This window comes from Pleurodeles waltl, chromosome 4_2, assembly GCF_031143425.1.
Source record: "Pleurodeles waltl isolate 20211129_DDA chromosome 4_2, aPleWal1.hap1.20221129, whole genome shotgun sequence".
In the NCBI taxonomy this organism is placed as follows: Eukaryota; Metazoa; Chordata; class Amphibia; order Caudata; family Salamandridae; genus Pleurodeles; species Pleurodeles waltl.
Genome location: NC_090443.1, coordinates 294,160,195 through 294,183,855, shown reverse-complemented (window position 1 = coordinate 294,183,855; position 23,661 = coordinate 294,160,195). Strand labels below are relative to the sequence as shown.

The following is a 23,661-nucleotide window of genomic DNA, read 5'->3' as shown; positions in this document are numbered from 1 at the left end:
GAGTCCCTGGATCAGATTGGGAACCATTAGCTACTTTTTCAACAGATGGGGCACTTTTAGCCTTATCTTGTTCTCTAAGCATGTTAAGTAACAATTCCAAGGAAGGATTCTTCCCTACACTCAAACCTCTTTCTACACAGAGACTCCTTGCTCCTTTCCAGCTAAGGTGGTCATATGCAAGTTTGGACAGATCAACATTTTGGCCTGTGCCAGACATTTTTAGAAAGAGTTAAAGTGATAGAAAAAGGATAAAAAGTTTGTCAGAACTTTTTAGAACGACAGAGAAAAAAACTTTTTAAACTTTTAAGAACTTTTTAGAAAGTTAGAAGTACTTTTCAGCACTTAGAAAAGAGTGAAAAGAGGAAATGCAAAACTTTTTGGTTATGTGTATATACACTGAACTTGTTTTGCATATTTTTCTCTTATGAAAAGTACAATGACAAGAGTGGTAAGTAGTCTCAAAGCACTTATCCCGTCGCTGCACAACCAATGTAGGAGGCTGGACTGGCTTGTAGTGAGTACCAAGGGGTACTTGCACCTTGCACCAGGCCCAGTTATCCCTTATTAGTGTATAGGGTGTCTAGCAGCATAGGCTGATAGATAATGGTAGCTTAGCAGAGCAGCTTAGGCTGAACTAGGAGACGAGTGAAGCTCCTACAGTACCACTTAGTGTCATATGCACAATATCATAAGAAAACACAATACACAGTTATACTAAAAATAAAGGTACTTTATTTTTATGACAATATGCCAAAGTATCTCAGAGTGTACCCTCAGTGAGAGGATAGGAAATATACACAAGATATATATACACAATACCAAAATATGCAATAATAGTCTTAGAAAACAGTGCAAACAATGTATAGTTACAATAGGATGCAATGGGGACACATAGGGATAGGGGCAACACAAACCATATACTCCAAAAGTGGAATGCGAACCACGAATGGACCCCAAACCTATGTGACCTTGTAGAGGGTCGCTGGGACTATTAGAAAATAGTAAGGGTTAGAAAAATAGCCCACCCCAAGACCCTGAAAAGTGAGTGCAAAGTGCACTAAAGTTCCCCAAAGGACATAGAAGTTGTGATAGGGGAATTCTGCAGGAAAGACACAAACCAGCAATGCAACAACGATGGATTTCCAGTCGAGGGTACCTGTGGAACAAGGGGACCAAGTCCAAAAGTCACAAGCAAGTCGGAGATGGGCAGATGCCCAGGAAATGCCAGCTGCGGGTGCAAGGAAGCTGCTACTGGACTGTAGAAGCTTAGGTTTCTGCAGGAACGACAAGGGCTAGAGACTTCCCCTTTGGAGGACGGATCCCTCACGCCGTGGAGAGTCGTGCAGAAGTGTTTTCCCGCCGAAAGACCGCCAACAAGCCTTGCTAGCTGCAAATCATGCGGTAAGCGTTTTTGGATGCTGCTGTGGCCCAGGAGGGACCAGGATGTCGCAAATTGCGTCAGGAGAGAGAGGGGACGTCGAGCAAGACAAGGAGCCCTCTCAGCACCAGGTAGCACCCGGAGAAGTGCCAGAAACAGGCACTACGAGGATGCGTGAAACGGTGCTCACCCGAAGTCGCACAAAGGAGTCCCACGTCGCCGGAGAACAGCTTAGGAGGTCGTGCAATGCAGGTTAGAGTGCCGTGGACCCAGGCTGGACTGTGCACAAAGGATTTCCGCCGGAAGTGCACGGAGGCCAGAGTAGCTGCAAAAGTCGCGGTTTCCAACAATGCAGTCTGGCGTGGGGAGGCAAGGACTTACCTCCACCAAACTTGGACTGAAGAGTCACTGGACTGTGGGAGTCACTTGGACAGAGTTGCTGGATTCAAGGGACCTCGCTCGTCGTGCTGAGAGGAGACCCAAGGTACCGGTGATGCAGTTCTTTGGTGCCTGCGGTTACAGGGGGACGATTCCGTCGACCCACAGGAGATTTCTTCGGAGCTTCTAGTGCAGAGAGGAGGCAGACTACCCCCACAGCATGCACCACCAGGAAAACAGTCGAGAAGGCGGCAGGATCAGCGTTACAGCGTTGCAGTAGTCGTCTTTGCTACTATGTTGCAGTTTTGCAGGCTTCCAGCGCGGTCAGCAGTCGATTCCTTGGCAGAAGGTGAAGAGAGAGATGCAGAGGAACTCGGATGAGCTCTTGCATTCGTTATCTAAAGTTTCCCCAGAGACAGATACCCTAAATAGCCAGAAAAGAGGGTTTGGCTACCTAGGAGAGAGGATAGGCTAGCAACACCTGAAGGAGCCTATCAGAAGGAGTCTCTGACGTCACCTGGTGGCACTGGCCACTCAGAGCAGTCCAGTGTGCCAGCAGCACCTCTGTTTTCAAGATGGCAGAGGTCTGGAGCACACTGGAGGAGCTCTGGGCACCTCCCAGGGGAGGTGCAGGTCAGGGGAGTGGTCACTCCCCTTTCCTTTGTCCAGTTTCGCGCCAGAGCAGGGCTAAGGGGTCCCTGAACCGGTGTAGACTGGCTTATGCAGAAATGGGCACCAAAAGTGCCCATGAAAGCATTTCCAGAGGCTGGGGGAGGCTACTCCTCCCCTGCCTTCACACCATTTTCCAAAGGGAGAGGGTGTAACACCCTCTCTCAGAGGAAGTTCTTTGTTCTGCCATCCTGGGCCAGGCCTGGCTGGACCCCAGGAGGGCAGATGCCTGTCTGAGGGGTTGGCAGCAGCTGCAGTGAAAACCCGGGAAAGGCAGTTTGGCAGTACCAGGGTCTGTGCTACAGGCCACTGGGATCATGGGATTGTGCCAACTATGCCAGGATGGTATAGAGGGGGCAATTCCATGATCATAGACATATTACATGGCCATATTCGGAGTTACCATTGTGAAGCTACATATAGGTAGTGACCTATATGTAGTGCACGCGTGTAATGGTGTCCCCGCACTCACAAAGTCCGGGGAATTGGCCCTGAACAATGTGGGGGCACCTTGGCTAGTGCCAGGGTGCCCACACACTAAGTAACTTAGCACCCAACCTTTACCAGGTAAAGGTTAGACATATAGGTGACTTATAAGTTACTTAAGTGCAGTGTAAAATGGCTGTGAAATAACGTGGACGTTATTTCACTCAGGCTGCAGTGGCAGGCCTGTGAAAGAATTGTCAGAGCTCCCTATGGGTGGCAAAAGAAATGCTGCAGCCCATAGGGATCTCCTGGAACCCCAATACCCTGGGTACCTCAGTACCATATACTAGGGAATTATAAGGGTGTTCCAGTAAGCCAATGTAAATTGGTAAAATTGGTCACTAGCCTGTTAGTGACAATTTGAAAGAAATGAGAGAGCATAACCACTGAGGTTCTGATTAGCAGAGCCTCAGTGAGACAGTTAGTCACTACACAGGTAACACATTCAGGCACACTTATGAGCACTGGGGCCCTGGGTGACAGGGTCCCAGTGACACATACAACTAAAACAACATATATACAGTGAAAAAATGGGGGTAACATGCCAGGCAAGATGGTACTTTCCTACAGTTAGTAGTAGTAATTTTAGGACAGGTGCTGTCACCTGCTCAATGGCCTTGTTGTCTACAGACGTAGCACCAAGATTTCTTCTAGGAAGAGGAAGAGAACTTAGGGCCAGATGTATCAAAGGATTTTGCATTCGCAAACGGTGCGAATCGCAGAATTTGGCCGTTTGCGAATGCAAAAACATGGCCTGCGATGCATGAAAGGCATTCGCAGGTCAAAAATAAGGAATCGCTAAATTTGCGATTTTTTGCTAAGCAACATGGTTTTGCGTGGCGCATTTTGCGTCTCGCAATTTGCAACATGAAATACCGAATCGCTATTAGAATTTCGCAAAATGCGAGTTGGAATACCGATTCGCAAATACAGATTCGGTATTTCACGTCAGAAACTGCGAGATGCAAACTGTGACACGCAAAACCATGTCGCAATTCGATGCATAAAAAATTCGCTAATTGCGAATTTTCGCAGAATGACCTTTTGCACATGCAAATTACCACAGAGTGAAAGCAGGTGGTAACCAGGTGCAACCTATATAAAGAGGCCCAGAATGCTTTAGACTCTTTTCCACAATGGCTGCACTCTACGTCATGGCGAGGAGAATGAGAATCCTGGCAGGTTTGAGGAGAGGGAGGAGGAGACAGGAGCACATTTTCAGAGTGCGCATTACCCTTTTTGACCAGACTGAGGAGGAAATATATGAGAAGTACAGGTTGAACTCATTCATGATACTTGACCTGATAGCTGAGCTACAACCCATACTGCAGCACACAATACATAGGACTAATAGCATACCCACCCATGTGCAGGTATTATGCTCCCTGCACGTACTTGCCTCAGGGAGCTATCAAGGGGTCATAGCAGCAGCTGGAGGAGTATCACAGAGTGCCATCTCTAGATTTTTCAATGCATTTCTTAACGCCATGCTGAGTAGGATACACCAGTACATCAGATTCCCCCACACCCCACAGGAAATACAGCAGACAAAAATAGATTTCTACCAGATAGCACAGTTCCTCCACGTCCTAGGTGCCATAGATGGGACACATGTAGCAATCTGTCCACCATCGGCCACAGAGTATGTGTACTGCAACCGTAAATACAAACATTCCATGAATATACAGGTGATATGCAATGCCTCCTACATCATAACTGATCTCGTGGCCAGGTACCCAGGGAGCACACATGATTTGTACATCTTTCGCCACAGTGGGATTCACACAAGACTGCTAGCTGGGGAATTTGGTGAAGGATATCTACTAGGTATTGTCCCTCTGTACACTGGTGCATTGATGGTAGTGTGACGTCAGATGGCTCAGCTACTCATTATACCCTCTGTTCCTTCCAGGAGACAGTGCCTACACAGTGCGCACCTACATGATGACGCCCTACCTAAATCCTACAACACCAGCAGAAAGGAGATACAATTCAGCACACAGGGCAACCCGCAATGTGGTGGAGCGCACCTTTGGCCTGCTGAAGAGTCGCTTCCGGTGCATCCACAAAAGTGGAGGGGCACTACAGTACAGCCCGGACACGACCTGTAGAATAGTGGCCACATGTGCGATCCTGCACCATATAGCTACAGGGCATACCTGTGGAAATATCAGATCCAGACTCAGATGAGGATGAGGATCCTATACCTCCCCTACAGCCAGCAGACAGGACCAGTGCAGCAGAGGGCAGGCAAAGGCATGCTGACATCACGCACAACCATTTCAGATGTAAGTAATAACAACACAACCTCACTGACATGTGTTCTGGAAGTTAGTACCTTTATTACCTTAACTTCAGGTAACATAAGTGTCCCTAGGAAAAAATATAAACATGTGTTATAAAAGAACCATTTACAGTGTCTCACTATTGTCTTCATAGTTCACTGTAAAACAACATTTGCAGTCAGTCCCCTGTGGCCATCAAAGTCACTTTTTATGGCCACGCATTCCACTCGAGTGCGCAGTGGCCTCGCCAGCACCTCTTGTATCTGCCTCAGTGGCAGTACTGTGCTTGGCACTGCGATGCTTAGGATCTGTCGTGGGCACTGCAAGGCTGCTGAGGATAGCTGACTCCTCAGTATCCCCTAGTCCAAGTTCACTGGGTGTAGCACTGCGGTTAGCCAGCAAATTATCCGGAACGTTTGTAATCTGGACCAGTCCCTGGGCTACATCCCGACTGCTGTGTGCTGCCTCCACCTGTGCGGCCACAGCACGCTGTGATATGAGGGCAGTAGTTGTCGCAAGGCGATTGATAGATCTACAAAATCCATTAAACATCCCCATGAATCACCTTTCATGTCTGCGGTGGCTGACTCTCTCATGCCTGATCTCTGTACAGAGTTCCTTCACTGTATTGGTCAGTTCCCTGGTGTTCTCCGCAGCTGTAATCTGTCCCTCATGCAGCTTGTAAATGTTTATATTAAGGCACTCAACTGCTTATGCAGCCGCCCCCCATGTTGGCAGTGTGTCCTGCATCAGCCTGTGCATTGCCCTCATGTTCTTATTTTGCTGGCGCTGCACTTTAAGCATAGATGATTCCAGGCCACCGAAGAATGATGAGCCCTCACCGACTTCCACGTGCTGTGTGCCTGCATCCTGAGGCCTCCAGTGGTGTGCTGAGTGACGCTGGGGCTGGGACTGCTGCCTTACGTTGGATCTGGCTTCTGGGGATGGAGTGTGGCCTTCATCCCGCATGTCATCCGAGTCCTGGCTCAAATCTGGCAGAGGTACAACCCTTGCCCTGCGTCTGATTGGCGCAATACTCACTGACTCGCTGGTGTTGGAGTCTGATGGAGGCTGTGTTTCAGCATCCCCCACAATGGCACATGCTGAGGCTGCTGGGCCTGGGCCATCTGCAACGACAATGTGCAGCACGTCATTTATGTATGTATCACCAAATGTTGCACAATGGTAATAAATGTACAGTTACATCATATCACTATGCAGTGGGTGTTGTGTTCTTCTGGGTGTCGCTCTACTTATTTACATTTTATGTGCTACTTTCAGCTCTGGTTTGTGGACTACCACTCCCATAAGGCATTGTTGTGCAGCTTCTAAGATGTGGAATGGACTACTTATCACAATGCTTTGCACTGATTGCTAATTCCTATGGGGCATTTCTACATACACATATGGGGTTACATTTCATTATTGCACTTACCTTTACTGGTGCTTGGTGTCCAGGACGTGTCTATGTCAGTGACCCCACTGACAGCTTCTGGGAGCAGTGTCGACTCAACCAGTTCTTCCATGGGGGTGGAGGGTGTCTGTGTGGATGGCCGGCCTCCTGTGCTCCTTGCCTCCTGTAGTCTGCTGGCCACCCTCTCCTTGGCACGGGAACGCAGGTCGTACCACCTCTTCCTAATCTCCTCCACTGAGTGCTGCGCAACCCCCACTGTGCAGATTTTGGTCTGTATGTCCGCCCAGAGTTTGCCCTTCTCACTCTCTGGGACCTGGAGTGAGCTCTTCCCAAAAAGCCGGTCATGGCTCCTCACCACCTCCTCAGAGAGCACCTCCAGTTCCTGCTCACTGAACTTCAGTTTTCTCTTCCTCTCTTCATTCTCCTCCCCATTAGCAGCATTGGCCATGGTGATGTAAAGTCCTGGCTTGCTCACAGACTTGCTCCCTGGGGCTGGGCTGTGTCTCTCTCACTGCTCCTTTGGGTGTGGCACCTGGAAACAGCCTGGGCTGACTCACTTCCTGCTTGTGATGTCATCAGGCTGTGCCAGGTGTGCGTTTTCGCAATTTGCGATTTTCAAATACCGAATCGCAAATTATTTTGCAATTCGGTATTTGGGCCTCGCAAATTGCATTAGCGATTTTTAAGAAATTGCTATTTCCGAATCACAATTTTGTTACATTGCATTTTGCGACTCAGAAATAGTGATTTCTTAAAAATCGCTACTTGCGATTCACAAAGGTTTTTTTTCATACATCTGGCCCTTAGACCCACCCCCAAAAGAGTTTTGTGGGCCTGATGAAGATGATTTTGTTTTTCTCCCCAACCTTGTCCTGATTCTTACCTCAATCCTTCTTCTTTTGGTCACCCCCTGTGTGAGACTTTCTACCCTCCCTTGCTCCCATGCAACCAGCCTTCCAGAGCTTTAACAGAGCAGTCCACAAAATCTATCCAATCCTGGGAGGACTCCTTTTTAGTCTCCCAGACCGTAATCCTATATTGGTTAGCCCAAATCCATCTAAGAGTGCATTCTTAAGAGCTGCGTAATCATCTGCATCCTCCTCTCTGCCAGTGAGGAGTTTGTCTCTAACTTTGTCAGAGGAGAGCCACAAGATTGCTGCCCATTGTCTCTGAGGGACCCTTTGTGCTTTACAGGCCCTCTATAAAAGGCAGTGAACCACGTGGATGTCATCTCCCACCTTGTAAGGTGGGACTATCTCACTCAGGTTCCTAGAGTGATAAGAGTCCTCCCTGATCTTGGTGTCCCTCAAGTTGATATTGCTGCCACCATGGGGAGCTAGCCCCAAACCTGTCTCTCCTTCTCCACTGCTAAGGCATCCCTATATAGGGCTAACTGCTACTGTTGCAGTCTCAGTCTGGCCTCCTCCAATCTCAGCTTCCTGAGTTCCCTATCTAGAGAATCTTCCCCTGAGGTGGAGCAGTGGGTACCATCAAATACTGATGAGACATGGATGTTGATAGAGAGGAACCTGTCCCTCCTCCAGGGGACTCTCTGAACCAACCCTCTAGGGGTAAAAGAGGGCATACTTGAGTGACCTCCCTTTTCACTACCTGCAGTGCTCCTAATAGAACTGTGGTGTACACCAGGTCCTTCCTGACCCTCCCTAGTATAGCCTAAATCTACCCTGTCTAAGATTGGGGACTCATCCCTTACTTCCTCCTTCCTCTGGCTACCTGAGTTGTCCTGGTCAGCCTGGAGGAGTAACCTCAGTAGACTGTTGTTGGGATTTCTCCCTGTCTTCAGCTTCCTGGAAGCACACATATCCCTCAACTCTTGAAAAGTACAGCTCTCATTATGAGAGCCTGGGACCTGAGTTGTTTTTTCCACTGAAGACATCTTGCTAGAGTGGTGTGGGTGTACCTGACTACTCTAACAATTAGACTCCCTGAAAGTTATGCTATATCCCCAATTTACCCAAACTAAGAGACTAGTGATCCTGAGTAGTGAGCTGTTCCTGTGGAAAGTTATCAGTGACAAAAGTGGTAAGGCAATTGCAAGTGTCTTATCCCACAGCTGCACCACCAATGTAGGAAGCTGGCCTGGTGTGTGGCAGACAACTATAGTGCTGTCACCCTATACCAGGTTGAGGTATACCCTATTAGTGAAGTGAAGGCAGTGTCTAGGAAGCCAGGGCTCTTTAGAGGTAGCTGTGGATGAGCAGCCAAGACATATCTAGGAGACATGCAAAGCTTATGTAACACCACTATAGTCACATAGCAACTTATCACACATGGAAGAACCACACAGTGTTACAAAACTAAAGGTACTTTATTATAGTAACATAACACTAGAATACTTATAGGCAGTTCCTCCCAACTGGAGGTAAGTACACACTAATTAAATACACAATAGCCATCAGTTAAGTAGCATAAAAGCAACAAGTATTGGCAATACTTAGTAAAAATAGAAAGGGCCCTAGAGGAGGGCAAACCATATACTAAGAAAGTGGAATGTGAAATACAGTCTCCCACCCAAAGATGTGGAGTTGTTAGAGGGGAGCGGGAGAAACTAGGAAACCCAAGAGGTGAGTACCAGAGTGACCCCCAGCGACCAGCAGAGCAGAGGTAAGAACCTGGTTTTTCCAAGGACTAACAGAAGGACTTAAAAAAGGACTGTACGAAAACAGGACCAAACTCGAAGAAACCAAAGGTTGATTCCTGTAGAAGATGACCTGTAAAAGAAGGGGACAGAGTCCAGTCCACGGTGGAGTGTCCAGTGGGGGCAGGAGCCACTACCCATCCTTCTGTGGATGCAGAACCAGGTCGACAAGGGGAGAAGAGGAGCAACTGTGGAGCCCAGGAGCTGAAGAGGAGTCCTTGGGGCACTGCGGATGGTGTCCCACATCAGTTGTCGGGTCGCAGATGGTCAGTGGTGCAGGAAGACCACCAACAAGCCGTGGCAATTGCAAGAGAAGCAAAAGAAGAATTGCAAGGCTGCAGAGGACCAGCAAGACCCAAGGGACTCAGCTCTTGGAAGGGAGTCCAAGGTGACCCTCGGCAGGCGAGAAGGCCAACAGAAGCAGCTGCAGCCCCCACAGGCAACCCACTGGCAGCAGGCACAGTTAGTTGCAGTGAGGGCCAGTCAGCACACCTGAAGAGTTGTCCCACGTCGCTGGACCAGCAGAGAGGAAACTGTGCTTGGCAGGAAGAAGTGCTGGGGGCAGGGGCTACATGGAGCCTGAAGATCCCTTGGAGCAGGAGCAAACAAGCCTTGGTAGCTGCAAGAGTCATGTTTCACAGGGGTACTGTCCTGCAAGGATAGGCAGGCCTTACCGTCTCCCAAGTTAGACAGCTGGCAGAGAGAGCCAAGGGGACCACTTCAGACCACCACCTGTGATGCAGGATCCAGGCAGTTCCTGGGATGAGCAGATCCATGCAGCCGGTCGTTGTTGTAGTTGGTGCCTGCAGATGCAGGGAAGTGACTACTTCACTCCAAGGGAGATTTCTTCTTGCTTCTTGGTGCAGGCTGAAGTCTTGTCGACCTCAGAGGATGCACAGCTGGGGAAATGTTGCAGTTGCTAGAAGGATCAGGAGAAACAATGTTGCAAAGTGGAATTGTCGCTGGAGTTGCAGATTATCAGTTCCCGAAGAGTTCAGTTGCGGTTCCAGTTGCCAGAAGATAAGATAAATAATGCAGAGGAGTCCTGGTGGAACCTTGCACATCAAATCTAGGGACCCACCCTCAAGGGAGTCCATAAATAGCCCTAAAAGAGGGTTTGGTCACCTAGTAAGTTGACAACCTATCAAGAGGGATCTGTGACGTCACCTGCCTGACCTGGCCACTCAGATGCTCCCAGGGGCCTCTGCACATCATAGTTTCAAAATGGCAGAATCAAGTGGTCACCTGGAGGAGGTCTGGGCACCACCCCTGGGGTTGTGATGGACAGGGGAGTGGTCATTCCCCTTGCCTTTGTCCGGTTTCATGCCAGAGCAGGGACCAGGACTGGTTTATGTAAGGAGGACACAAAATGTGCCCTTCAAAGCAAACAGGTGACTTGGTGAAGCTACCCCTCCTAAGCCTTGTAACACTTATTTCCAAGGGAGAGGGTGTTACCTCCCTTTACCACAGGAAATCCTTTGCTCTTCCTTCCCCTGCCTGAGCTGGTCAAGCAGCAGGAGGGAAGAAACCTGTCTGAGGTGTGGCAGCAGCACAGGCTGCCCAGAAAACCCCAGAAGACTGGAATGAGCAATACAGGGGGTCCTCTAAGGAGCCCCCAGAGTGCATGGAATCATGCAACCAATACTGGCAACAGTATTGGTGTATGATTCCGACATGTTTGATACCAAACATGCCCAGGTTCAGAGTTACCATTGTGTAGCTGGACATAGGTAGTGACCTGTGTCCAGTACACGGGTAAAATGGCTTTCCTGCACTTACGAAGTCCAGTGTAATGGAACAAGAGTTCGTAGGGGCACCTCTGCTCATGCACAGGTGCCCTCACACAGAGGGACCTGCACCCTGCCCTCTGGGCTAGGTGGGTTACCACAGGGGTGACTTACAGTGACCTGGTGCAGTGACCTGTGGTGAAAGAGTGCATGCACCTTTTCACACAAGCTGCAATGGCAGGCCTGCAGACACATTTTGCATGGGCTCCTATGGGTGACATAATACATTCTGCAGACCATGGTGAACCCCTGGTGCCCCAATGCCCTGGGTACCTAAGTACCATATACTAGGGACTTATAAGGGGGCGCCAGTATGTCAACTGTGGGGTGTGCAAAGTCCTAGTCAACCAAATTTAGTGGGAGAGAGCACAATAACTGGGATCCTGATTAGCAGGATCCCAGTGAAAACAATCTAAGCAAACTGCTAGCACGAAAAAAGTGTGATTAACCGTGCCAAAAAGAGGGTATTTTCCTACACTCCCTGCCATGCCGCTACTCCCATCCTTCGAGGCCACACCGGCTGTGTGCTACAGTACTGGTCAGGAGCGCAGGGAAGCAGGCAGGCCTGGTGGGAAGGATTCCCCGTGTATGGGCACCTCGCCGCACTCAGACCCTAAGACCTGGCAAACAGGTGGCACTGCTGGTCTCATCCTCATGGCAGTCCTGGGAGCACAGATCAGGCGGTCGCCGAGACATGGGTCGTTCTTAGGGACGGAGCCATGCAGTTCAAACTCCAGGCGGTGGTTCTGGGGTTGCTAGGCAACCTTCCGGATTCATACCTCTCATTTGGAGGGGGGGACACCAGGACAACGAAGGCCAGGCATGCTCCACTCGCGCAGCAGCATCGGACAACAAAAGGAAATATGCCCTCCCCACATGCTCCAACCAAAGAATATAATGTAAACCTTGCGCTAACAAGAAGAAAGCAGGGGGAAAAGGGACACCCCACCCAACCACTGGAGAACACTGGGGGCATCAAAGGAGGGTGCAGATACGCAGGCCAGCACCAAGGGTCTGATGAAAAAAAGTGGCAGTCCTTCTTGGTGGCCTAGCAGGCCACAGGTCAGTCATCAGCAGGGCAGAACCAAGGGTGGTTCCTGGCAAGTCCTTCCAGCAACATCAGGTGTTCAGTCCAGATAGTGTCTAGGGGCACCAAAGTCAGGGAGCAGCAGGATAACAAGCAGAAAAGCAATCCAGATGAGTCCTTTGTGCCACCCATGAGACACCAGGCAGCAGGGCAACAAACAGAAGAGCATTCCAGATTAATCATTTTGTGCAGTCCAGCAGTCCTTCTGACAGAGGTGCAGTTCCAGTTCCAAATGTGTTCTCCCCATCAGGGGGCTACAGCCCCTCTACTTATACTCAGAGATGTCTTTGTTCGGGGGTAACTTCAAAAGAGCCCTTTCAAGTGAAGCACAACATTCTTTCAATACAGTGCTGTCTCCAGACATCAGTAGGTGGTAATTAGTCCATTGTGTGAGAGCAGAACACAGCCTATTCACATGTAAGGTTTAAACAACTCCCCCTCTCCCCAGCGCAGGAAGACTATAAGTATGCAAATGCCTCTTCTGTCGCACCCAGCCCCTCCTATGTGATGGCTGTCTGGAAAGTATGCACCAAGTGGAGCTGTCACTCTGTCCCAGATGTGGATGCAAAGCACTAGTGTTATAAGCATAGGGAAATGCCCACTTTCTAAAAGTGGCATTTCTACAATGGTTATACAAATCCACCTACACCAATAAGCAGGATTTCTCACTACCATTCCAAACATACTAACCATGTCCATGCTACTCCTTATAGATCAGAAATTACCACTTAGACATATAAAAGGGAATTCCCAATGCAAACCTGTGAAAGGAGCAGCACTCACTGTAGTGAAAAACAAAATAGGCTGTTTGTCACTACTAGGACATGTAACACATAAGAATACATGTCCTGCCTTCTATATACATAGTACCGTGGTCCCATAGGCCTATCCAGGGTATACCTTAGGGGTGACTTAGATCTGTCACCCCTAAATCTGTTATCACTGATTTGTCAAATTAGATCCTAGGACTGCTATAGTGGTGTCTCCGTGAATCGGAGTCATCTAATTATGTTAAGACATACATCTCCTTACCAATAATAGTAAATAAACAAAAAGACTTACGTGCACAGCCATGGAAGAGCTTTAAAAGGTTTGTGATTGGGTGGTGAGTGGGGTAAAGTCCCCCTGTTACAGACATTTCGTTTAAGAGGATGGAACACAAATTTTTATTGCTGGCCTCCTCAGTAAACTGTCTAAATTGGTTTTTAATACAAGCTATTTGTATTACGAACGGCAAGGGAAATTAATGAAGAACGTTTTTGAAAGGCAGGATGAGTTAGGTTTTAACGTTTGCTGGCAAATACATCAACTAGTGTACTCTTACGCAATGTTCCAGTTCCATATGCTGTTCGGCCCCATTAAAGCTTGTCCGGTCTCAAGGTTTAGTACAGCAAAGCTAAAACTGAACCTTGAACCCTGAGTCTTACTGCAGAAATGCAGAGAAATCACATGCTACACAGGAATCTGGTCACAGCGTTTCTTCTTTTCGAGTGGTTTCACTGTTTTCTGTCTTGTGCAAGAGGAGTAAATGTAACTGTCCCATAGCCTGTCTGGTGCACACTATATTACAAATCCTGCAATTCTGCTAATTGAGGGTGCTAGCCTAAATTTTGCCAGGTTAATATAGGATGTTTACTAGCAGTTTTGTAAAAAAGCCACACCAGAAAAGCAAAACAAGATTTTTTAAAAATATCAAACGTTGCGCTTTCAGTGATTCTGGGAGTGCAGGAGATTGGGCGCATGTTAGAAAAATAACTTATTTATTTGAAAAGTGTGATAAGGGAAATTTGCTGCAAAAGGTGGAAGTGCTGCAAGAGGGTAAATGAAGGGGAAATAAAGGATTGAGAAATAAATAAAAGAACAAGGATAAGTGGATACCTCAGTCGGTGTAGTGATATTTGTATTTGACCACTGACTTCGTGTCGCACCACTTTGCACTTGGCTTAGCTGCCCACTGTGACACTAGTGGTCACCAGTTACAGTCTCCATTTTGTATTCAGCTATGCCTTAGCTTTACTGCTTCACTGCCACGTTAGAGGTGTGAGTAGTTTTCCGTACAAACGTGTTATGCAACGTGTTTTCTATTTCTGCGTATTCTCTTTCTCACCGAAGAGCTAGGACATATTATCACCGAAGAGCTAAGACATACTATGGAGGAGTTAGTCAGTCAGCATGATAAGGATGTACTAGGCTGATGTTTATGGTACAGCAGGGAATGGTTTGACTTGGCGAGGGACGCCTTGGGATTTTGGCCAATTCCCAACGTGTTTCTTTCAAAGCTTACCTGAACTAGCCAGCATTAGTTAAAACTTCTTAATGGGAGGGGTTTTCCAGAAAGCTCCTTCTCCGTTTTTTTAAGATATAAAAGATGACCCTGATTGACAGTAGCAGATTCAGAGACCTCAATCAGGATTTAGACGTCAGATGCCTGATATAGATTTCCTGTGAGGGCAGAGATCTCTCTTTCTCGCAGTCGAACGGGGTCATCGGCTTGCTGGCATGAGAAAGATGAAGCACCTGACAGGCCCTAAGGTGATGCATTTTTATTAATTATTTGCTTTGCATTGTGTATGAATATATAGACAAATATCAATATCAATGCATGCATTGCGCCACTCTGTAAATACGGCGTGGGGATTTTGGCCTCGTTGGGACACATTAACGTAAAAATAAATTACTTTAATGTGGCGCAAAGTGGCGCTAGGGGCCTATAAATATGCCCCTACGTTTTATTAGTCTCAACATCCATTATGAAGCTTACTCATGCAACAGGGCTGAGCCAAAGTTGCAGCTAATCCAGTCTATGCAGGAGGGATATGCCCTGAGCAAAAGGGCGATGATACACATAAATAGTGACCACAGAAAGAAAATAAATGCAGAACTTTTGCCTACTACAAAACTCTTGCAACAACTGAATCGTTTCATGATGGACTATACGACAGGCTGAAAAAAAAACAGTAGAACTCTTTGAAGAATAGGTATCTCCCTGGTCAAAAGCTGCTGATTTACAAGTGCTATTGAAGTTGCTAAAACACCACTCTTTACCCAGTTTCAGGTCGAAGCCTACCAGACAGATCAGCTGTCTGGTTTACTAAGGACGTCTTGGGGACATTTGGAAAGCTTGCCTTGGAATACATTCTGCCCATTCCTGACCATTGGCTTTCTGGATTGTAACTCACATTTGCTTGCTTTCTATTTGCTGCCATTATTTGTTTTGTGCTGTTCAGCTTTAATTTGTCCCTTCCATGGCCCATACCTTATTTACTGTATCCTTAAGAGTGCTTGTTTCCGTAAATAGGCCTTTAAATCGTTTTATTATCTTGTCACATTTGCTGTGCATTCAAAGACAGAGGTCAAATGTCAAGCTCTGTCTTCCGAGGGAGCTTGGAGTTTACTTTTCTTTATCTGACTTCAAATTGAAAGGATTCATGAGACAATCATGCTAGCTGATGATTACTGGTACGCAACAAAATTTAAATACCTGTAAATGAACTGCAGATATTCCATCTATCAGAATTAGCAAGCACAAGTGAAGCACACATTTTAGTAATTCTGAAGTGTGCAGGAAACAAATATTTTAATCAAATAAAAACACACTAGTTGATGCCATTTCCACACATTATCGTTTGTGCGCTGTATACTATTATCAGTAAAACTGTATGTCTGTGCAGATGTAATAGTCATTTCAATTGAAGATGTGTTGTCTGAAATGGCAGTGTGCTACCACACCATGCATTCTCCGCTCTACAACACACTCCCACTCTACACGGCACTCTATTCTGCACCACTCCACTCTACGCCACTTCATTCTACGTCTCTCTACTCTACAGCACTCCACTCTACGCCACAGTACTCTAGCACTCTATGCCGCTTTAGTCTGCAACACTGCACTTTATACCAATGCACTCTACTCTGAAGCACTCCACTCTGTGCTAGTACACTCTATGCCAATCCTCTAATCTTCTCTGCACCACTGCACTCTACTCCACAGAGTCTACCCTGCACCAATCCACTTTACCATAACCACTTTATTCTACTCCTTTACCCCACTAACCCTGAGCCATGCTGAACAGCAGCCACACTGGTGTACAACAGAGCTAAAACATATTGGCAAAGCCAATAGCTCTTGCATAGGCGAGACCTATTAGCTTTGCCAATGCTTGATCTTTATCCCGCCTTCTTTTTGTTCGAATTCTGTGCACAAAGGAATCCTGTTTACCTTCACTTGTTGGAGTACTTCTGCCTAAGGCTACGCTCCTAAAACAGCAACACGCTGACTCGCTCCCTCCATTCCTGCGATGGTGAAGATTGTTCTTTCCCAAGATGGCCGATACCTTAGCAAAGCGGAATTCGTAAGAATTAGTTTTATGTTTTTGGTCCAAGTGTTTTCTTGCTGATCGTTCGGAAGGCCGACTTGTTGATGCCCACAAGACGCATCCACTTAGTTGTTTAGCGCATTTCATGATTTATTTTTTTCCATACCAAAACGTGAGACTCGATTAGACGGCACTGTCACAGTTCCATCATGGCGGCTGCCCGAGCGCTCTACCTGGCGGTGTGTACCGTCAGTGTATTTCAGGTTCTTTCATCGCTTGGAGTCCGGGTGATGGGACAATAACTCACAGCCTCGCAGATGACCCTTAAATAGTATTATGAGATGCACAAATATAGCTACGTGTTTGAGCCACAACTACTGCCTTTTCGTCAGTATTTAAAGCACGTTGAGTGAACTTGTAAATGTAGAAGCCCCAGTGGCCTAATGGATAAGGCACTGGCCTCCTAAGCCAGGGATTGTGGGTTCGAGTCCCATCTGGGGTGAAAATATTTTTTTCTAGTAATACATTATCTACATTTTGCATTTTTAATTAAAAACTCGTATTTAATTATTTGAGTCCTGGTAGTCCATAGTTATATTTAAGTAGTAGTGTTCCGTACCATTACATGCATAAGCCACATATTATAAGAACTTTTAAGAGCAGTGATAACTGCCACTCCCAATAACAATTAGTATTATTGATTATTCACAAACCTCATGATAACTATACGATATTTGTTATGCAAATTAGTAATAATTCTATGTTCATAACTGAGGGGCCTATTTATGAGAGGGTGACGCAGTGCAGCGCAGCACGTCACCTTGCTAGGCTGGGTCACAGAGAAAGGCAGGAATGCACCTATTTAAGCCAATACCGTGCATTCCCCTGTGCTTGCGCTCTTTTGGCAGCCTAGCATCAAAACAGATAGCCTTGCACCATTGTGCAAGGGTGCCTGCGTTGCATGGAGGGTTGTTTTTTGTGCAGGAAGGGACTCCTTCCTGCACAAAAACAATGTTGAGAAGCATGTTCCTCTTTCTATGGGTGCTGCCGAATGCAGCACCCATAGAAAGAGAAAGTAAAAAGAAGAAATGAAGATATTTTTCCTCCTTAAGCCTCACTTGAGAGATTTTTTGGAGCATTCCCAGCTTTTCATGGTCTGGTAAATTTGGGAATCCATCAAAAACCATGAGAGTTGCGTGGGAATACCCACAAAATGCCCATGGAATGCCTTCCTAGAGCAGAGTATGGCAATGCAGCGATTAGCGGTGCGTTGCCTTACTGCAGATTTATGGAGCCTCTCAGGGCCACGGAAAGTGGCCTTGTGTGGCTTCATAAGCCACATGTAAGGTTTTGGTTGCGCATGTACCACGTTGCAGGGTGCATACGCTATGCAAACCAACTCGTAAATATGTCCTCAAGTGTCTGATATTTGTGTGTGTGTGTGTATATATATATATATATATATATATATATATATATTCATATATATATATATATATATATATGTTTGCTTTTAAAAGCTAATATAATACAATGTTAGTGCACAGCCCATGCTTCAGTTGTACAATCAGCAGTTTGCAGCATTTGTACAGGGGTGGCCATCTCAGGGATGCAGCTCTATTGTTATATAAAAAAGAGGAATTAAGAGGGAATTTATAGTCTGTGTGTGCACCTTTCACTCGTAATCAATAAAATAAATAATAACCAAGAGCAGATAACCATCAAATGCACGTTTGAAGTGTCTATTTGACAAACAGCCCATTCGTAATAGTTTTGTCTAACACGGCTAGATAACAAATCTGTTCCCTAACTGATAGCGCTAGTGCATACGTAAAAGGCAACGAAAGGGAAAGGTCTAATAAAGTATGGTAGATATCACCTTGTGGGAGTAACACCAAGGGGGTAATTGTCAGCCAGTTATTCTAACTGACCACTCATGTACTCATCATCTGTGTTTATAAGGGTAGAAAGTGGTGCAAGAAGCAATCCAAAAAGTTAACACATAAAGGCCCAGATTTACAAAGGTGGTGTGTCTGGTTTGCATTACTTTTTTAGTGCAATCTTTTCGGTATTTACAAAACAATGCAAATGGCTATTTACATTACGTTGTAAAAAACAAAGTAACACAAGGCAACGCAACGTTACTTCACTTCTGGGAGGCGTTCCATGGGTGGTGCATTGGCCTTCCCATGCATGCATCCACATTTTGACACAAACCCATATCTACCAAGACTTGCAGGCATGGATTTGTGTCAAAATACTGCGCTTACCTGAGGTTGGTGTAACAAGGACAAATATCTTTATTTCTCTTTGTTATTTCTGCAGCACACATACAAAGAAGAAATAGCCTCACAGGAAAGTTTCTGTGCGGGAGCGCTCCCCTTCTTAGACAAAAAACATCCAAACCACAACACAGACACCCTTGTACTATGGCACAAGTGTGTTTGTGTTGACTCTAGGCAACACAAAGTGCTCTAGCACATGGAGAACTGCACCATTTCTTTGCAGATATGACAGTTCTGCCCTCTCTAGGTGATGCAACGCAGCAGTAAATATGGCCAACAAATATTCACTTTTGGTGTATTTGCTGTTCCCCCCAATTCTTACTCCTGGCTCTGTCCCAACCTATTTAGAGTCGAGTGATGTTGGCCCCTTGTACAGAAGGCCTTATAATTTGCTCATGTTTCTATTAGGTGAAATGCACCCTAGGTCCCACTATTTTACAGGAGATACACACAAACATTAAAAATGGTGTAAAACAAATATACCCACAACCTTCAATATTGGTGTGCCATACATACAATAAATTAAAGAACTTCATCCCTTCTTACTGGGGATAAGGGCGACAGGATGCCAAAGTAATCACTTGTAACTACAAATAAAAGAGGAGTTCAAGGCAAAAGGTGAAACACCCTTTCTAAGTAAGGTATTGTGATTGTCCACCATATGCCTAATGTGAAACGTGATCCTATCTTGAAAGCTGATATGAAGAAAAAGCAAGTTAACCCTTTAAGCGATAAGGTCACACAAGTTTGAAAAAAATGTTAAGGTGTTAGACGCCCCCAAGAGGGATAAATGGAATATTGCTGGTCATTATGACAATGGCGGTGAATGTTAAAATGATGGTAACACCGCCAACAGGCTGGTGGTAATTACCACCAAATTACGACCATGGCGGTGATAACTCCCATAGACAGCCAATGTACCACACCAACCGCCAGGGTCTTAACACCACTGACCATGGCTGTAGCCATCAACAGCCAGGCGGAAGACAAGGCACCGCCCACCATATTATGACATAGCAAACCGCCACAATTTTTGGGCCGATACCAACGCCATCAAAACCCTGGTGAAAACAGAACACAGAAGACAAAAGACTCACCATCAGAGACACAAAGAAGACCAATGCCGCCATGGAACAGGAGCTTGAAGTCTTCCCGATGCTCATCTATGCCATGCTCAACCTGGAACACCGACGAAGATGATGACGGTCAGTACAGCCGCCTAGCACACAAGGGAGGGAGTGAGGAAAAGGAGAGTGACACGCACAACACACACCATGCACACAAACACCATACACACAACCAGCTGCAGAGAAAAAATAGTCTCACAGGACACACGTCATAATCATCCAAGGACAACAATTAGCCAGAACTGATAGTGTAATTTGATGCCATCCACCACCATATTGTCCATCTGACAAGAGAAATATGAATCACAGTTCAGAAAGGGCCAATGGCCAGTCCAAAGTACAAAAAGACCATATGGCCAAAGGGCACAATCCAAGGCCCAACGTGTTCCCTGACGAAATCCGCACTACAGTGTGCAAGGGCATCATTTTGGGAACGTCAAGGCACCTCAGGGGGTAGGGGGGTTCTGGAGGGGGCTCCATGCCCATTTTACATTGCTGGGGAGTGCAAGGTCACAGTCTCTGAGGTGGGGAACGTGCCCACTGGTTCTGGAGGGGGCTCCTTGTACAACAGTCCCTGAGGTGGGGGACTTGCCCACTGGTTCTGGAGGGGGCTCCAAGCCCATTTCACATTGCTTGGGAGTGCAAGGTCACAGTCTCTGAGGTGGGAGACTTGCCCACTGGTTCTGGAGGGGGCTCCATGCCCATTTCACATTGCTGGGGAGTGCAAGGTCACAGTCTCTGAGATGGGGGACTTGCCCACTGGTTCTGGAGAGGGCTGCATGCCCATTTCACATTGCTGGGGAGTGCAAGGTCACAGTCTCTGAGGTGGGGAACGTGCCCACTGGTTCTGGAGGGGGCTCCTTGTACAACAGTCCCTGGAGGGTGGCCTACATGCCCTCTGCTGGAGGTGAAGGCTGCTGTGTCCCAGCTAGAGCTGAGGGCTGCTGTGTCCCAGCTGGAGATGAGAGCTGTTGTGTCCCAGTTGGAGGTGAGGGCTGCTGTGTCCCAGCTGGAGGTGAGGGCTGCTGTGCCCCAGCTGAAGGTGAGGGCTGCTGTGTCCCAGCTGGAGGTGAGGGCTACTGTGTCCCAGCTGGAGGTGAGGACTTCCTGCCTACTGCTGTTGGAGGTGGCCTCTTAGTTGGTGGAGTGGGATCCTCCCCTTTCTTGGGTAGTGTAGTGGGATCCTTCCCTCTCTTAGGTGGTGGAGTGGGATCCTTCCCTCTCTTGGGTGGTGGAGTGGGATCCTTACCTCTCATGGGTGGTGGGGTGGGATCCTTCCCTCTCTTGGGTGGTGGAGTGGGATCCTTACCTCTCTTGGGTGGTGGAGTAGGATCCTTCCCTCCCTTGGGTGGTGGAGTGGGGATCCTTTCCTTTCTTGCCTCCATGGCTAGGAGGTGCTGTCATAGTCCCCATGGACTGTTTGGCTGAGGTGCTGGGTCATTGTGAACCTTCTGTTACAGGCAGGACAGAGGGGTGGATGGGGAGGGAAGAGGTCAAGTTGGGCAAGGAAAAAATTCTTCGGGACAGTGTGGCAGGATGAGGGAGGAGGGATGGGAGTGTAGGTTGAGGGAACGGTTGTTGGAGGTGTATGTCTGCTGGACTTGGGTGCAGGTGCATGGGCAGTGTGCTGATGTGAGGTGGATGCTGTTGGGTGGGTGTGTGCCTGCGTTTGTGTACTTTGGGAGGAGGGCTCACAGACACACTGGGAGAGGACACTGGGGATGTGTGAATGGTAGTGGGGATGGTGATTGTACGTGAGCGGTGTGTGGTGATCGGCGTTCTGGTGATGGAGGTAGTGGCTGAGGATGTAGTGCATGCACGTGTGAGTGGAGACGAGACAGGGAGGGAGGAGGAGCACGTGGAGGAGGGGGACACAGTGGAGGCAGTGGATGTTGCTGTGTCTGCATGGGGATGGTGCTTGTGTGAGTGCCTGTGGGATGTGTGGTGCTTATGTTTGCCATGTCCACTCTTGTGTGTTGATGAGTGTGCATGCAGGGTGGCAGAGGACACAGGGGATGCGCGGATGGATGTTGTGAAGGTGTCTGCAAGTGAGGTGTGTGTGCTGCTTGGTGTGGTGATGGTGGTGGTGGCTGTTGATGTAATGCATGCAGGTGTGACAGTGAGGGAGGAGGAGAGGGAGACAGTGGAGGCAGTGGATGTTGTTGTGTGTGCAACTGTCTGTTGTTTGTGTGAGTGCTTGTGGCCTGAAGTGTGCTGCCTGTGTTTGTCTGTGCCACTCTTGTGTGATGTTTTGTGTGCATGCTTGTCTGTATGTGTGCATGGGATGGGTTGTGGTTGAGGAGATTGGGCCTGGGAAGTGGTAGTTGGAGGGGGAGGGTAGGAACAGGGACCATGGCTGCCATCAGAGAGGAGGCCAGAGCCTGGAACAATCTCTGTTGGGCCGCCAATGCACTGTGAATGCCCTCCAGGAATGCACTGCATTGCTGCATCTGGGATGCCAGCCCCTGGATGGCACTCACAATGGTTGACTGCCCTACAGAGATGGATCTCAGGAGGTCAATAGCCTCCTCCCTGAGGGCAGCAGGGCCTGAGGTGCCTGGGGCGAAGGAGATGCCCACCCTCCTGGATGAGCAGGCATGGGCAACTCAGTGAGGGGCTACTGTGAGGGCGGTGCTGGTACTGGGGTGGCGGCTGTACCTGTAGCTGGGGTGGTCCCAGAGGTATCTGCCTCCACCAGGGAGCTTCCATTGGAGGAGGAATCGGAGTCAGTGTTGTCACCTCCTGTCTCTGCCATGGTGCTCCCCTCGCCCTCCATCCCACTGGTCCCCTCGGCGTTGGTGGACTCTGCCCTCTGGGTCCTGTGGGATGCAGGTCCCTCTGTTGCCTGTGCCCCTGCTCCTCCGCAAGATGATGCTAATGCACACATGGACAGGATGCGAGAAGGAAAAAGGGGGGAGAGAGAGAAAGGGAGCACTGGGTCAATTGCAGCACTAACACCATAGATGGCATACACATTACTGTCGCACACAGGGATCAGGATTGAGCACCATGCATCGCACTGGCATTCCATTGGCTATGTACCACAGCAAGATGTGAGCCAACCCCTGCCAACTGCACCCCTCCTGGGACTCACTAAGCCCTGTCTGACATGGAATGCAACCAAGCTAGGTTTCCAGATTTAGCAATACAACCATTACCCTTGAGCTGGATCACGCTGTGATCTCTGACCTGGCATTAAGGGGCACCCACTAACTGAAACCCACCACCAGGATCCCATGCCACCTACCAATTATAGTTGTAATGCCCACTGTACTCACCCCCTTGTGGCTGCTGTGGTGCCCTCAAGCACCCATCCAGCTCTGGGTAGGCCACTGCCAGTACATGGGCCATCAGGGGGGTCAGGTTCCGACGGGCACCCACCCTCGTTGGGAGGTCATCCCCAGCTGGGCCTCCGCGGTATTCCGGGCCCATCGTCTCAGGTCCTCCCACCTTTTTCTACAGTGGGTGTTCTGCCTGCTGTAGACCCCCAGGGGTCTGCACATCCTTGGCAATGGCACGCCACAATCCCTTCTTCTGATGGGCGTTGACCTGCAGAGGAGACAAAGACAGGAGGACACCATTACACATACAATCCAGCCTGTCACACATTTGGCCCACAAATCCCATGGCCATCTCCATTGGCACACAGATCAACCAGTGCCCACCATGTACACTACCACCAGACATACCCCCCCCCCCAAATGACACAATGCTTGCACACACATCTCCATGCAACCTTGTCACATGCATCGTGCCCAAGATGTACTCACTTGTTGGTCTGGAGGCCCAT

At 48.0% G+C, this 23,661-nt stretch overlaps 1 long non-coding RNA gene and 1 other non-coding gene across 2 annotated transcripts in view; one reads left to right on the top strand and one right to left on the bottom strand.

Moving 5' to 3' along the window:
• Positions 1–16,451, bottom strand: part of LOC138294128 (uncharacterized) — a 137,543-nt gene extending 121,092 nt beyond the window's left edge. Inside the window, exon 1 of the long non-coding RNA XR_011203209.1 lies at positions 16,363–16,451. This is a non-coding gene — a long non-coding RNA (uncharacterized lncRNA). The remainder of the gene's footprint in view (positions 1–16,362) is intronic.
• Positions 16,452–16,888: 437 nt separating this feature from the next.
• On the top strand, positions 16,889–16,961 carry TRNAR-CCU (transfer RNA arginine (anticodon CCU)). The gene has a single exon. It is a non-coding gene; the product is annotated as a tRNA-Arg (tRNA).
• The last annotated feature ends 6,700 nt before the right edge of the window (positions 16,962–23,661 follow it).